The 15960-nt window shown below is 45.3% G+C and overlaps 1 long non-coding RNA gene across 1 annotated transcript; it reads right to left on the bottom strand.

The window, feature by feature from the left end:
• Positions 1–1046: 1046 nt before the first annotated feature.
• LOC119274512 lies at positions 1047–15941 on the bottom strand. The gene is made up of 6 exons (XR_005135185.1): positions 15548–15941; positions 15364–15460; positions 2928–3042; positions 2156–2274; positions 1730–1777; positions 1047–1176 (listed from the first exon to the last, which is right to left on the bottom strand). It is a non-coding gene; the product is annotated as an uncharacterized LOC119274512 (long non-coding RNA).
• Between the last annotated feature and the right edge of the window lie 19 nt (positions 15942–15960).

Raw genomic sequence — 15960 nt, 5'->3', positions numbered from 1 at the left:
AGGACTGCCGCATCTCACACCCCTCCACCGCGCCGGCCTCCTACACCGCAAGTCTCTCCAGCATCTGTCCGTGGTGAACTACCATCGTCCTCCATGTCTGGGTCACAATCCCCGGTGGCCTGTGCGGATCAATCTGCTATCATCACGGTAATGATATCTCTCTGTAATTACATCCTATTCACGATTTCACATCTACAAGGCAACATAGTCACTAGAGGGGATCCAACAAAGTGAATCAACATGCCCTGTGTGACCCCACAAAATTGCCAAGATGCTTTGTGTGACTGTAGAAATTCTTTGGGCAACATCCACCTGATTACTTGAGAGAATATTCACGCAAGTGAATATCAAAAAGTTGATTGAATGAACAATTAGAGAAAGAAACAGATACTGAAATTTTGTTGGAAAGAATGTCCTGATGCCACTAAGTTAAAGTAAACATGTCAAAATATGTGCACCCAGTTGTGATGTATTCACTCCGTCCCAACATATAAGATTGTTTTTCAAGGTAACAGAACATAGGGGCCTAATGTTAACAGCGTGACAATAATATGTGCTTCGGTATTCAGGCAAACAAGCAAACAAGAACTTCGCTAAGTACACCCGGCAACTTGTCCCACAAAACGCACGGAACAATCAACACCACACAATTATACCCGCACATCTAAATCTAACAGCCATCATTCATTTGCTGCCTGTACGGTGTGGACTTAGGAAATACCCTTGACTGACCGTGCTCCACCTCCAGCACCCCCCATCCACCCCCTACAATCACGTTGTACTCCAGGTAAATAAGGAAACAACATTAATTCGTCATCACACCACGCCGATCTCCTGGTAAAATAAGGAAACAAAATTAATTCGACATCGCACCGTCGCACCATCGCCAACGTCATCGCCATTGTTGCCGACCAACGTGGAGACCGTCCGCGAGCAGCGTCGCTTCCTTCCCCGAGGTCGCCAGGGCAGCTACGCCACAGAACTTCCAGCAAGGTCGCCATGGCAGCGACGCCAGGGAACGCCCAGGATCCTGCCCTCGCAGCATGGCATCCCTACGGGAGATCCCCACTGGTACAGCCCGCCCTGCCGTCGCAGCCAGCCGGATACACGCAGCTGTAAAATTCTTCTCTCCACTTTAGTCTAAACTTCTTCCTTTGACCTGCTTCTTCCTTTGACCTGTTGCATCAATACTCCAAATTGTTATTTTCAGAATATATAGTTCTAAAATATACACGCGTGCACATCACAATACTACACATCTGTATCGATTTCCAGCCTAACTGATACATGCATCCTATGTCCTAGACCTGGTGTGAACTAAAATAGCCATTCATATTTTAGAGTTGTGGTTTCGAAGTTATTTGTAAATGTAATCCATATGAACATTATTCTTTTACTTACTTCATTAACATATGTGCCAATATGTTCGCACCATACCCTCAGGGCCATTACCTTGACTGTCCATTCTAGATAATTAAGCTCCAAGGCACTTGATCAATTGACAACTGTAAAAAACAGGTTGCAAGTGCGTGTGATGCCTACTTACTTTCTGATGAAGTCATAACCATCTGGATACTTGGTTGCCTGATTTTATTTTAAATGGAGTTGTATGCGTTGGTAAGAAATTAAGGTGTTTGTAAACTTGGTGAGACTATCTTGACGACAAAGGGAGGGGACAAACTATAGCCGCTCTTATCCCCTTAGAGGGAGAGGTTAGGAGAGAACAAACCATGTCTTTAGTCTAAACTTCTTCCTTCGACCTGCTTCTTCCTTTGACCTGTTGAATCAATACTCGGAATTGTAATTTTCAGAATATATAATTCTAAAATATAAACATGTGCACATCACAATACTACACATCTGTAGCTAATGTTTATTGACCTGTTGCAGCAATACTCAGAATTGTAATTTTCAGAATATATAGTTCTAAAATATACACATGTGCACAACACAATACTACACATCTGTAGCGATTTCCAGCCTAACTGACACATGCATCCTATGTCCTATACTTGGCGTGAACTAAAATAGCAATTCATATTTTAGATTACATCTAGCAGTGGGGATAAAAAATATAGCTTCATTGTCCCAAGTAGATACGTCGGGATAAAGAATAGAAGTTAATTTCCGCACCAATAAATCACAATTTCTGTACCTGCCAAAGCAACATTCTATGTTTGCGGCTCAACAGCAGGGTCAATATCATCTTCTGCCTTCTGTTTTTGTGTAAGTGAACAGGAGGGCCAACCACTGAGAGTGGTCCTGCAAGGAGACCTGTCATTACAACTTCCTATTAATAATGTAAATACAGCTTTGATGAAGCACATTATCAACTTCCCAATTTTTTATGATAGCAATATTCATATGTAGGCCAAGGGTATGTCATCTCCCAAGAGTGCGGGAGCGCGCACCCCATTTCAGGATCTAAGTAACAACCGATGCACCCCATTCCTAAAAATGTCATACTGTATTTGTTGGTGCTTATATCCTAACTTGCGGTATGTACTTATATCCTAACTTGCGGTATCTACTTATGCAGACCCCAAAGAATTGAAGAGGCAGAGGAACAGAGAGTACTATGCACGCAATAAAGATTGTGCTCCACTTTTGGGCCATCAGATTTCCATGTTCTGATAATTAACCGAATGGGTTATGTTTTAATGTAACTGGTTTGGGTATGCAACTGTTTATGCATATAATTCTGAAGAACACACATCATTGCTGTTAATAATATATTGTACACGACTTGCTTCTTGATAATGTCAAGCATTATTACTACTATATTGAACATACGTCCAGGACAAAAGTTTGTTTTACCAGAAAAATTTAAGTTGGTTGAAATAACTAGCATGTATCTTCTCATTGCAAAATTTTATTTTACACGTGATCAACAATAATATAATATAAAACTTAAGTACGAAACTCACCACAGTGGAAATTTGCTATGTCATCGTTTTATCAGGCTCACATCTCTTGGAACAACTTAAAGCAATTCCCTGGCCCCTCCTGTCCAGCACAGCCACTGAACTAAACCTTCTGTATCTGTATATAAAAAGGTAAGAGAAAACACACACAAAATCAAAGATACGTTCCGATGAGCTGAAACCAATATTTTTGTATTAAAATGTATTACGAAAATAACTCCATTAATTCTGTATGCGTGGTGAATAAAAAAAGCAAAAGAAAAGCATTGGGCCTGAGATAAATCAAAGCAAAAAAGGAAAAGCATTGGGCCTAAGATAAATTAATGGAAAGTGTGGGTCCTGAGATAACGCTCACGATTCCCAATCCTCACGCTATGGAAGTATACTTCCCGTGATTTCCACCTTCCATATCCCAATCCTCACGGTATGGAAGTATATTTCCCGTGATTTCCACCTTCCATATTGCCTACAACAATATATCTCTCGATCAGGAGCAGAAAGAAGCAATGGGTTTTGCATCGTAGGGTTTCCTTCCACCTCTCCTTCATCATCTCTCACAAAGGACTGCCGCATCTCACACCCCTCCACCGCGCCGGCCTCCTACACCGCAAGTCTCTCCAGCATCTGTCCGTGGTGAACTACCATCGTCCTCCATGTCTGGGTCACAATCCCCGGTGGCCTGTGCGGATCAATCTGCTATCATCACGGTAATGATATCTCTCTGTAATTACATCCTATTCACGATTTCACATCTACAAGGCAACATAGTCACTAGAGGGGATCCAACAAAGTGAATCAACATGCCCTGTGTGACCCCACAAAATTGCCAAGATGCTTTGTGTGACTGTAGAAATTCTTTGGGCAACATCCACCTGATTACTTGAGAGAATATTCACGCAAGTGAATATCAAAAAGTTGACTGAATGAACAAGTAGAGAAAGAAACAGATACTGAAATTTTGTTGGAAAGAATGTCCTGATGCCACTAAGTTAAAGTAAACATGTCAAAATATGTGCACCCAGTTGTGATGTATTCACTCCGTCCCAACATATAAGATTGTTTTTCAAGGTAACAGAACTTAGGGGCCTAATGTTAACAGCGTGACAATAATATGTGCTTCGGTATTCAGGAAAACATCGACGGGGGAGCCAAGAATGAGCATACCACCAAATACGAGGATATGAACACCGACTCAACAAAGGCAATACAAGAACAAATCATCATCGATGATACAGAAAATATGCAGATTGATGAGGTCATACCCTTTTATTTGCATGCGAAACCCCAAGTCGAAAAAGGCGGTTTTTATTTTCACATGTCACTATTATTTTTACAGCGTGACAATAATATGTGCTTCGGTTTTCAGGAAAACATCGACGGGGGAGCCAAGAATGAGCGTACCACCAAATACGAGGATATGAACACCGACTCAACAAAGGCAATACAAGAACAAACCATCATCGATGATACAGAAAATATGCAGATTGATGAGGTCATACCCTAAGACAAGCATGCGAGCCCAAGTCGAAAAAGGCGGTTCTTATTTTCACATGACACTATTATTTTTATTCTGCCGGGACAAAACAATATGTAATTTATAGTATAATAATATCATCCCTACATAATATTATATTATTGTGTGTTTCAGTTAGTAAGCGAGGAAGAACCAAATGGAATAGACGACAAAGACGAAGTAGAGAAAAATAATAGCATGCAGGCCACTGATTGCGAAGTGATAAAGGCATGCTTTCTTTTCAACTATCACAAATAGTTCTAATTATAATTATATTATATCCTGCATAGGAATTATTCTTTGTAATATTTGCTCTCAGGAATTAAACTTCAAGGAAACAAGTGAACAAATGCAGCCACCTCAAGACAATAAATTAGCACAAACATTCAACATCGAAGAGGCAGAAACTATAGGGGACAAGTGTTGGGGAACGTTGCAGAAAATTAAAATTTTTCCTACGGTTTCACCAAGATCCATCTATGAGTTCATCTAAGCAACGAGTCAAGGGAGAGAGTTTGCATCTACATACCACTTGTAGATCGCATGCGGAAGCTTGCAAGGTGATGATGTAGTCGTACTCGACGTGATTCGAATCACCGATGACCAAGTGCTGAACGGACAGCACCTCCGCGTTCAACACACGTACGGGACGAGAGACGTCTCCTCCTTCTTGATCCAGCAAGGGGAAAGGAGAGGTTGAGGAAGACAGCTCCACCGGCAGCACGACGGCGTGGTGATGGTGGAGAGGCAGTACTCCGACAGGGCTTCGCCAAGCACACAACGCAGGAGGAGAGGTGTTGGGGAGGGGAGGGCTGCGCCTTGGAGGGTGGTACGGCTGCCCTCCCCTCACCCCTCTATTTATAGGGGGAAGGGAGAAGGGGGCCGGCCCCCTAGAACCCATCTAGGGGGGGTGCGGCGGCCTAGGGGAGAGGGGAGAGGGTGGCTTGCCCCCCAAGCCAAGGGGACGCCCCCTCTAGGGTTCCCCCTCAACCCTAGGCGCATGGGCCCAAGGGAGGGGGTGCGGCCAGCCCACCAGGGGCTGGCTCCCTGCCCCACGCAGCTCATGTGGCCCCCCAGGAGGGGTGGCCCCTCCCGGTGGACCCCCGGAACCCTTCCGGTGGCCCCGGTACAATACCGGTATGACCCCGAAACTTCCCGGTGTCCGTTTGACAACTTCCCATATATAAATCTTTACCTCCGGACCCTTCTGGATATCCTCGTGACGTCCAGGATCCCATCTGGGACTCCGAACAACATTCGGTAGTCACATACTAGTCTTCCTAATAACCCTAGCGTCACCGAACCTTAAGTGTGTAGACCCTACGGGTTCGGGAGACATGCAGACATGACCGAGACGCTCTCAGTCAATAACCAACAGTGGGATCTGGATACCCATGATGGCTCCCACATGCTCCTCGATGTTGTCATCGGATGAACCACTATGTCGAGGATTCGATCAAACCCTGTATGCAATTCCCTTTGTCAATCGGTATGTTACTTGCCCGAGACTCGATCGTCGGTATCCCAATACCTTGTTCAGTCTCGTTACCGGCAAGTCACTTTACTCGTACCGTAATGCATGATCCCGTGTCCAACACCTTGGTCACATTGAGCTCATTATGATGATGCATTACCGAGTGGGCCCAGAGATACCTCTCCGTCATACGGAGTGACAAATCCCAGTCTCGATCTGTGTCAACGCAACAGATACTTTCGGAGATACCTGTAATGCACCTTTATAGTCACCCAGTTACGTTGTGACGTTTGATACACCCAAGGCACTCTTACGGTATCCGGGAGTTACACGATCTCATGGTCGAAGGAAGAGATACTTGACACTGGCAAAGCTCTAGCAAAACGAACTACACGATCTTTTATGCTATGCTTAGGATTGGGTCGTGTCCATCACATCATTCTCCTAATGATGTGATCCCGTTATCAACGACATCCAATGTCCATAGTCAGGAAACCATGACTATCTGTTGATCACAACGAGCTGGTCAACTAGAGGCTCACCAGGGACATATTGTGGTCTAAGTATTCACACGTGTATTACGATTTCCGGATAATACAGTTATAGCATGAATAAAAGACATTTATCATGAACATTGAAATATAATAATACTTTTATTATTGCCTCTAGGTCATATTTCCAACAGTCTCCCACTTGCACTAGAGTCACCAATCTAGTTACATTGTGATGAATCGAACACCCATAGAGTTCTGGTGTTGATCATGTTTTGCACGCGAGAGAGGTTTAGTCAGCGGATCTGCGACATTCAGATCCGTGTGCACTTTGCAAATCTCTATGTCTCCATCTTGAACATTTTCACGGATGGAGTTGAAACGACGCTTGATGTGTCTGGTCTTCTTGTGAAACCTGGGCTCCTTGGCGAGGGCAATAGCTCCAGTGTTGTCACAGAAGAGTTTGATCGGCCCCGACGCATTGGGTATGACTCCTAGGTCGGTGATGAACTCCTTCACCCAAATCGCTTCATGCGCTGCCTCCGAGGCTGCCATGTACTCTGCTTCACACGTAGATCCCGCCACGACGCTCTGCTTGCAGCTACACCAGCTTACTGCTCCACCATTCAACATATACACGTATCCGGTTTGTGACTTAGAGTCATCCAGATCTGAGTCGGAGCTAGCGTCGACGTAACCCTTTATGACGAACTCTTCGTCTCTTCCATAAACGAGAAACATGTCCTTCGTCCTTTTCAGGTACTTCAGGATATTCTTGACCGCTGTCCAGTGTTCCTTGCCGGGATTACTTTGGTATCTTGCTACCAAACTTACGGCAAGGTTTACATCGGGTCTGGTACACAGCATGGCATACATAATAGATCCTATGGCTGAAGCATAGGGGATGACACTCATCTCTTCTTTATCTTTTGCCGTGGTCGGTGACTGAGCCGAGCTCAATATCACACCTTGTAACATAGGCAAGAACCCCTTCTTGGACTGATCCATTTTGAACCTCTTCAAAATCTTATCAAGGTATGTGCTTTGTGAAAGACCTATGAGGCGTCTCGATCTATCTCTATAGATCTTGATGCCTAATATATAAGCAGCTTCTCCAAGGTCCTTCATTGAAAAACACTTATTCAAGTAGGCCTTAATGCTGTCCAGAAATTCTATATTATTTCCCATCAAGAGTATGTCATCTACATATAATATGAGAAATGCTACAGAGCTCCCACTCACTTTCTTGTAAACGCAGGCTTCTCCATAAGTCTGCATAAACCCAAACGCTTTGATCATCTCATCAAAGCGAATGTTCCAACTCCGAGATGCTTGCACCAGTCCATAAATGGATCACTGGAGCTTGCATACTTTGTTAGCGTTCCGAGGATCGACAAAACCTTCTGGCTGCATCATATACAGTTCTTCCTTAAGATGCCCGTTAAGGAATGCTGTTTTGACGTCCATCTGCCATATCTCATAATCATAGTATGCGGCAATTGCTAACATGATTCAGACGGACTTCAGCTTCGCTACGGGAGAGAAAGTCTCGTCGTAGTCAATCCCTTGAACTTGTCGGTAACCCTTAGCGACAAGTCGAGCCTTATAGATGGTAACATTTCCATCCGCGTCCGTCTTCTTCTTAAAAATCCATTTGTTTTCTATCGCTCGCCGATCATCGGGCAAGTCTGTCAAAGTCCATACTTTGTTTTCATACATGGATTCTATCTCGGATTTCATGGCTTCAAGCCATTTGTTGGAATCCGGGCCCGCCATCGCTTCTTCATAGTTCGAAGGTTCATTGTTGTCTAACAACATGATTTCCAGGACAGGGTTGCCGTACCACTCTGGTGCGGAACGTGTCCTTGTGGACCTACGAAGTTCAGCAGTAACTTGATCCGAAGTACCTTGATCATCATCATTGTTTTCCTCTTCAGTTGGTGTGGGCATCACAGGAACGGTTTCCTGCGCTGCGCCACTTTCCCGCTCAAGAGGTAGTACTTCATCGAGTTCTACTTTCCTCCCACTTACTTCTTTCGAGAGAAACTCTTTTTCCAGAAAGCATCCGTTCTTGGCAACAAAGATCTTGCCTTCGGATCTTAAGTAGAAGGTATACCCTATAGTTTCCTTAGGGTATCCTATGAATACGCATTTTTCCGACTTGGGTTCGAGCTTTTCAGGTTGGAGTTTCTTGACATAAGCATCGCATCCCCAAACTTTTAGAAACGACAACTTAGGTTTCTTTCCAAACCATAATTCATACGGTGTCGTCTCAACAGATTTAGACGGTGCCCTATTTAAAGTGAATGTAGCTGTCTCTAGAGCGTATCCCCAAAAAGATAGTGGTAAATCGGTAAGAGACATCATAGACCGCACCATATCCAATAGGGTGCGATTACGACGTTCGGACACACTGTTTCGCTGAGGTGTTCCAGGCGGCGTGAGTTGTGAAACGATTCCACATTTCCTTAAGTGTGTACCAAATTCGTGACTTAAGTATTCTCCTCCACGATCTGATCGTAAGAATTTTATCTTTCGGTCACGTTGATTCTCTACCTCATTCTGAAATTCCTTGAACTTTTCAAAGGTCTCAGACTTGTGTTTCATTAAGTAGACATACCCATATCTACTCAAGTCATCAGTGAGAGTGAGAACATAACGATGTCCTCCGCGAGCCTCAACGCTCATTGGACCGCACACATCGGTATGTATGATTTCCAACAAGTTGGTTGCTCGCTCCATTGTTCCGGAGAACGGAGTCTTGGTCATTTTTCCCTAAAGGCATGGTTCGCACGTGTCAAACGATTCATAATCAAGAGACTCTAAAAGTCCATCGGCATGGAGCTTCTTCATGCGCTTGACATCAATGTGACCAAGGCGGCAGTGCCACAAGTATGTGGGACTATCGTTATCAACTTTAAATCTTTTGGCATCTACACTGTGAACATGTGTGATATTACGCTCGAGATTCATTAAGAATAAACCATTGACCATCGGAGCATGACCATAAAACATATCTCTCATATAAATCGAACAACCATTATTCTCAGACTTAAATGAGTAGCCATCTCGTATTAAACGAGATCCAGATACAATGTTCATGCTCAAACTTGGCACTAAATAACAATTATTAAGGTTCAAAACTAATCCCGTAGGTAAATGTATAGGCAGCGTGCCGACGGCGATCACATCGACTCTGGAACCATTCCCGACGCGCATCGTCACCTCGTCCTTCGCCAGTCTCCGTTTATTCGGCAGCTCCTGCTGTGAATTACAAATATGAGCAACGGCACCGGTATCAAATACCCAGGAGTTACTACGAGTACTGGTAAGGTACACATCAATCACATGTATATCAAATATACCTTTGGTGTTGCCGGCCTTCTTATCCGCTAAGTATTTGGGGCAGTTCCGCTTCCAGTGACCCTTCCCCTTGCAATAAAAGCACTCAGTCTTAGGCTTAGGTCCATTCTTTGACTTCTTCCCGGTAACTGGCTTACCAGGCGCGGCAACATCTTTGCCGTCCTTCTTGAAGTTCTTCTTACCCTTGCCCTTCTTGAACTTAGTGGTCTTATTCACCATCAACACTTGATGTTCTTTCTTGATTTCAGCCTCTGCTGACTTCAGCATCGAGAACACTTTAGGAATGGTCTTTTCCATCCCCTGCATGTTGTAGTTCATCACAAAGCTCTTGTAGCTTGGTGGGAGCGACTGGAGGATTCTGTCAATGACCGCCTCATCCGGGAGGTTAATGTTCAGCTGGGTCATACGGTTGTGCAACCCAGACATCTTCAGGATGTGCTCACTGACAGAACTGTTTTCCTCCATCTTACAACTGTAGAACTTGTTGGAGACATCATATCTCTCGACCCGGGCATGAGCTTGAAAAACTAGTTTCAGCTCTTCGAACATCTCATATGCTCCGTGGTGCTCAAAACGTTTTTGGAGCCCCGGTTCTAAGCTGTAAAGCATGCCGCACTGAACGAGGGAGTAATCATCAGCACGAGACTGCCAAGCATTCATAATGTCTTGGTTCTCTGGGATGGGAGCGTCACCTAGCGGTCCTTCTAGGACATATTGTTTCCTGGCAGCTATGAGGATGATCCTCAGGTTCCGGACCCAGTCCGTATAGTTGGTGCCATCATCTTTCAGCTTGGTTTTCTCTAGGAACGCGTTGAAGTTCATGTTGACATTAGCGTTGGCCATTGATCTACAAGACATATTTGCAAAGGTTTTAGACTAAGTTCATGATAATAAAGTTCTAATCAAATTATGAACTCCCACTTAGATTAGACATCCCTCTAGTCATCTAAGTGTTACACGATCCGAGTCGACTAGCCCGTGTCCGATCATCACGTGAGACGGACTAGTCATTGTCGGTGAACATTCTCATGTTGATCGTATCTTCCATACGATTCGTGTTCGACCTTTCGGTCTCCGTGTTCCGAGGCCATGTCTGCACATGCTAGGCTCGTCAAGTTAACCCTAAGTGTTTTCGCTGTGTAAAACTGTCTTACACCCGTTGTATGTGAACGTAAGAATCCATCACACCCGATCATCACGTGGTGCTTAGAAGCGACGAACTGTAGCAACGGTGCACAGTTAGGGGAGAACACTTCTTGAAATTTTTGTAAGGGATCATCTTATTTACTACCGTCGTCCTAAGTAAACAAGATGTATAAACATAATAAACATCACATGCAATTATATAGTTGTGACATGATATGGCCAATATCATATAGCTCCATTGATCTTCATCTTCGGGGCTCCATGATCATCTTGTCACCGGCTTGACACCATGATCTCCATCATCGTGTCTTCATGAAGTTGTCACGCCAACGACTACTTCTACTTCTATGACTAACGTTTAGCAATAAAGTAAAGTAGTTTACATGGCGTTATTCAATGACACGCAGGTCATACAAAAAATAAAGACAACTCCTATGGCTCCTGCCGGTTGTCATACTCATCGACATGCAAGTCGTGAATCCTATTACAAAGAACATGATCTCATACATCACAATTCATCATTCATCACAACTTCTGGCCATATCACATCACATGATCAATCGCTGCAAAAACAAGTTAGACGTCCTCTAATTATTGTTGCATCTTTTACGTGGCTGCAATTGGGTTCTAGCAAGAACGTTTTCTTACCTACGAATCACCACAACGTGATTTTGTCAACTTCTATTTACCCTTCATAAGGGCCCTGTTCATCGATTCCGCTCCAACTAAAGTGGGAGAGACAGACACCCGCCAGCCACCTTATGCAACTAGTGCATGTCAGTCGGTGGAACCGGTCTCACGTAAGCGTACGTGTAAGGTTGGTCCGGGCCGCTTCATCCCACAATACCGTTTGAGCAAGAAAAGACTAGTAGAGGCAAGTAAGATGACAAAATCCACGCCCACAACAAAATTGTGTTCTACTCGTGCAAAGAGAACTACGCATAGACCTAGCTCATGATGCCACTGTTGGGGAACGTTGCAGAAAATTAAAAATTTTCCTACGGTTTCACCAAGATCCATCTATGAGTTCATCTAAGCAACGAGTCAAGGGAGAGAGTTTGCATCTACATACCACTTGTAGATCGCGTGCGGAAGCTTGCAAGGTGATGATGTAGTCGTACTCGACGTGATTCGAATCACCGATGACCAAGTGCTGAACGGACAGCACCTCCGCGTTCAACACACGTACGGGACGAGAGACGTCTCCTCCTTCTTGATCCAGCAAGGGGAAAGGAGAGGTTGAGGAAGACAGCTCCACCGGCAGCACGACGGCGTGGTGATGGTGGAGAGGCAGTACTCCGACAGGGCTTCGCCAAGCACACAACGGAGGAGGAGAGGTGTTGGGGAGGGGAGGGCTGCGCCTTGGAGGGTGGTACGGCTGCCCTCCCCTCACCCCTCTATTTATAGGGGGAAGGGAGAAGGGGGCCGGCCCCCTAGAACCCATCTAGGGGGGGTGCGGCGGCCTAGGGGAGAGGGGAGAGGGTGGCTTGCCCCCCAAGCCAAGGGGGCGCCCCCTCTAGGGTTCCCCCTCAACCCTAGGCGCATGGGCCCTAGGGAGGGGGGTGCGGCCAGCCCACCAGGGGCTGGCTCCCTGCCCCACGCAGCCCATGTGGCCCCCCGGGAGGGGTGGCCCCTCCTGGTGGACCCCCGGAACCCTTCCGGTGGCCCCGGTACAATACCGGTATGACCCCGAAACTTCCCGTTGTCCGTTTGACAACTTCCCATATATAAATCTTTACCTCCGGACCCTTCCGGATCTCCTCGTGACGTCCAGGATCCCATCCGGGACTCCGAACAACATTCGGTAGTCACATACTAGTCTTCCTAATAACCCTAGCGTCACCGAACCTTAAGTGTGTAGACCCTACGGGTTCGGGAGACATGCAGACATGACCGAGACGCTCTCAGTCAATAACCAACAGCGGGATCTGGATACCCATGATGGCTCCCACATGCTCCTCGATGTTGTCATCGGATGAACCACTATGTCGAGGATTCGATCAAACCCTGTATGCAATTCCCTTTGTCAATCGGTATGTTACTTGCCCGAGACTCAATCGTCGGTATCCCAATACCTTGTTCAGTCTCGTTACCGGCAAGTCACTTTACTCGTACCGTAATGCATGATCCCGTGTCCAACACCTTGGTCACATTGAGCTCATTATGATGATGCATTACCGAGTGGGCCCAGAGATACCTCTCCGTCATACGGAGTGACAAATCCCAGTCTCGATCTGTGTCAACCCAACAGATACTTTCGGAGATACCTGTAATGCACCTTTATAGTCACCCAGTTACGTTGTGACGTTTGATACACCCAAGGCACTCTTACGGTATCCGGGAGTTACACGATCTCATGGTCGAAGGAAGAGATACTTGACACTGGCAAAGCTCTAGCAAAACGAACTACACGATCTTTTATGCTATGCTTAGGATTGGGTCTTGTCCATCACATCATTCTCCTAATGATGTGATCCCGTTATCAACGACATCCAATGTCCATAGTCAGGAAACCATGACTATCTGTTGATCACAACGAGCTGGTCAACTAGAGGCTCACCAGGGACATATTGTGGTCTAAGTATTCACACGTGTATTACGATTTCCGGATAATACAGTTATAGCATGAATAAAAGACATTTATCATGAACATTGAAATATAATAATACTTTTATTATTGCCTCTAGGGCATATTTCCAACAACAAGCTGGCAGAATCAAATGAAAAAGCCGACAAAGGAGAAGTGGAGAAAAAGAAAAGCACGCGGGGCACTGATTCCGAGGTGATAGACGCATATTTTCTGCCCAACTATGTCTCAAATTGTTTGAATTCTAATTATATTATATCCTGCATACAAAATATTCTTTGTAATGTTGCTCTCAGGAATTAACCTTTGATAAAACAAGTGAACGAATGGGGCTAGCTCAGGATGAGGAATTAGCACAAACATTGGGCACCGAAGGGGCGGAAACTATATGAGACACTCTGGTAGAATCAAATGGAATAGCCAACACAGAAGAAGTGGAGAAAAAGCAGAGCACGCAGTCCACTGATTCCGAAGTCTCCGAAGTGACAGAGGCATCTTTTCTTTTTCAACTATGTCCCAATAGTTCTAATTCTAATTATGTTATATCCTGCATACCAATTATTCTTTGTATTGTGGCTTTCAGGAATTATCCTTTGATGAAACAAGTGAACAAATGGTGGCAGATGAGGATGAAGATTTAGCACAAACGTCCGGCATGAAAAGGCCACAAACAGTGAAGCCTATCCGATTACATAACAAACCCAAGAAAGCACCAGACTATGTGGTGGCTCCAGAAGGCACGTACAAGTCCTTCTATGCCTTACTTTTGCTACATTTATTTTCTTCGTTGTTAATAAATGTTTTGACTTACATCATGATAGATTATGCTTGCACCGGCGATGATTGGTCCGTGATTGAAAATATCATGACTGAACCAAGCGATAAAAGAAATTTAGTGAGCATCAACGACTCATATCTCAAAAAATTACAATTACTACGCCTTTTAACCGAAGGAGAATTTGTTGGCGACGAAGTAAGTATATGTAGCTTTATGATAAGAGGATGTTATTAACATGAGTTCCTGTTATCTCCTAACCAAGGTGTGCACTTGATATTGTAGATCATAGACGCATACATACATTGCATAAGTGCTAAGCAACATCTACAGATGAGGTCAGGTGGAAGTGTGTTCTTAGAGAATGCATGCATCTCTAAGATGATAAAGGAATTTAGCTCTATACGGGATGACGCACCAAAATGGGTATTACAGAGAGCTAAAACTTATTTGGAACATGATATGGTGAGTCTCAGTTCCATACATATTAATTCCATAGAGGACACATGTTTGTATACATGGGACCTAAACTAACAAAAAAACTATTTTCAGATATTCGTTCCAGTTAACATTGAAGAGTTTCATTGGTACCTAGCAGTTATAAATACCGGGAAGCGATGTATCCAGGTGCTCGACTCGGTAGGCCCAGGAATGAACCGCAACGACCTCACTGCTATGGTTAGTTATTAGTCCCACTGCACCATCTTTTGATAAGACAATTTTCTGTTATTCTTCGATTGTGATGCTAATACTTTGTCATTTATTCATGCAACAGCTGAAAGGACTAGAAAATGTATTCCAATATGCTAAGCTTCAAATGGAACTAAAATCTGATAAGTGGAAAGACTTAAACATCAGTGCATGGCCAAGGGAAGAGAGTATTAAGAAGAGACTGCAGACAGATGGGTATACCTTCTAACTCAAAGCAATCGACATTATGTGTTTTTTGTGTGTCCCCATTAGTTGCGTCACAAAACAAATTTCTCCACAATAAGAATAAAAGTATACAAGCTGAAAGGATACAGACTGCAGAATAAAATGAGGCTATGCACCGATTTGACGGGGACAAGCAGGGGTCGGAGAGACTAACCTGGACCCGGACGAGCGATGAGAAGGGAGGGTCCCGAGCAGCAGCACAGCACGCAGAGCTCTTCGTGGTCATCCATGGAAGGAAGGAACTCCTGCTCCTGCTCCGGACCGAATCGAACAACCAATTAAAGTTGTTGTCGGAGAGCAAAGCATCTGGATCGAGGGGATAAGAGTTGAAACCGGACCTTGCTGGCGTCCTGAGCAGTGGGGAAGGGAAGTTCATGGCGCGCGGGAGAAGGTGGAGACGCTCATGTCGGCGACGGCAAGTGCGTTAGGAGGATGGAGGGCCCCGGCGTCGCCGGCGCGCATGACGAGCTTGAGCGCCTCCTCGGCCACCTCGGCGACCTTATATGAAGAAGGGGCGGGGCAGATCAAGGGCCTGCGCGCCCCGCCGGCAGTGGTGACGAAGGGGCGGGGCAGTTCAAGGGCCTGCGCGCCCCGCCGGCAGTGGTGACGAAGGGGCGGGGCAGTTCAAGGGCCTGCGCGCCCGCCGGCAGTGGTGACGAAGGGGCGGGGCAGATCAAGGAACTGCGCGCTCGCCGGCATCGGTGACGAAGGGGAGGGGCGGGGCACATCGCAGGCCTCCGTGCCCGCCGGC

This window comes from Triticum dicoccoides, chromosome 3B, assembly GCF_002162155.2.
Source record: "Triticum dicoccoides isolate Atlit2015 ecotype Zavitan chromosome 3B, WEW_v2.0, whole genome shotgun sequence".
Taxonomy (NCBI): domain Eukaryota; kingdom Viridiplantae; phylum Streptophyta; class Magnoliopsida; order Poales; family Poaceae; genus Triticum; species Triticum dicoccoides.
The sequence above is the reverse complement of the archived record's forward strand: the minus strand, read 5'-3'. Positions and strand labels throughout refer to the sequence as shown.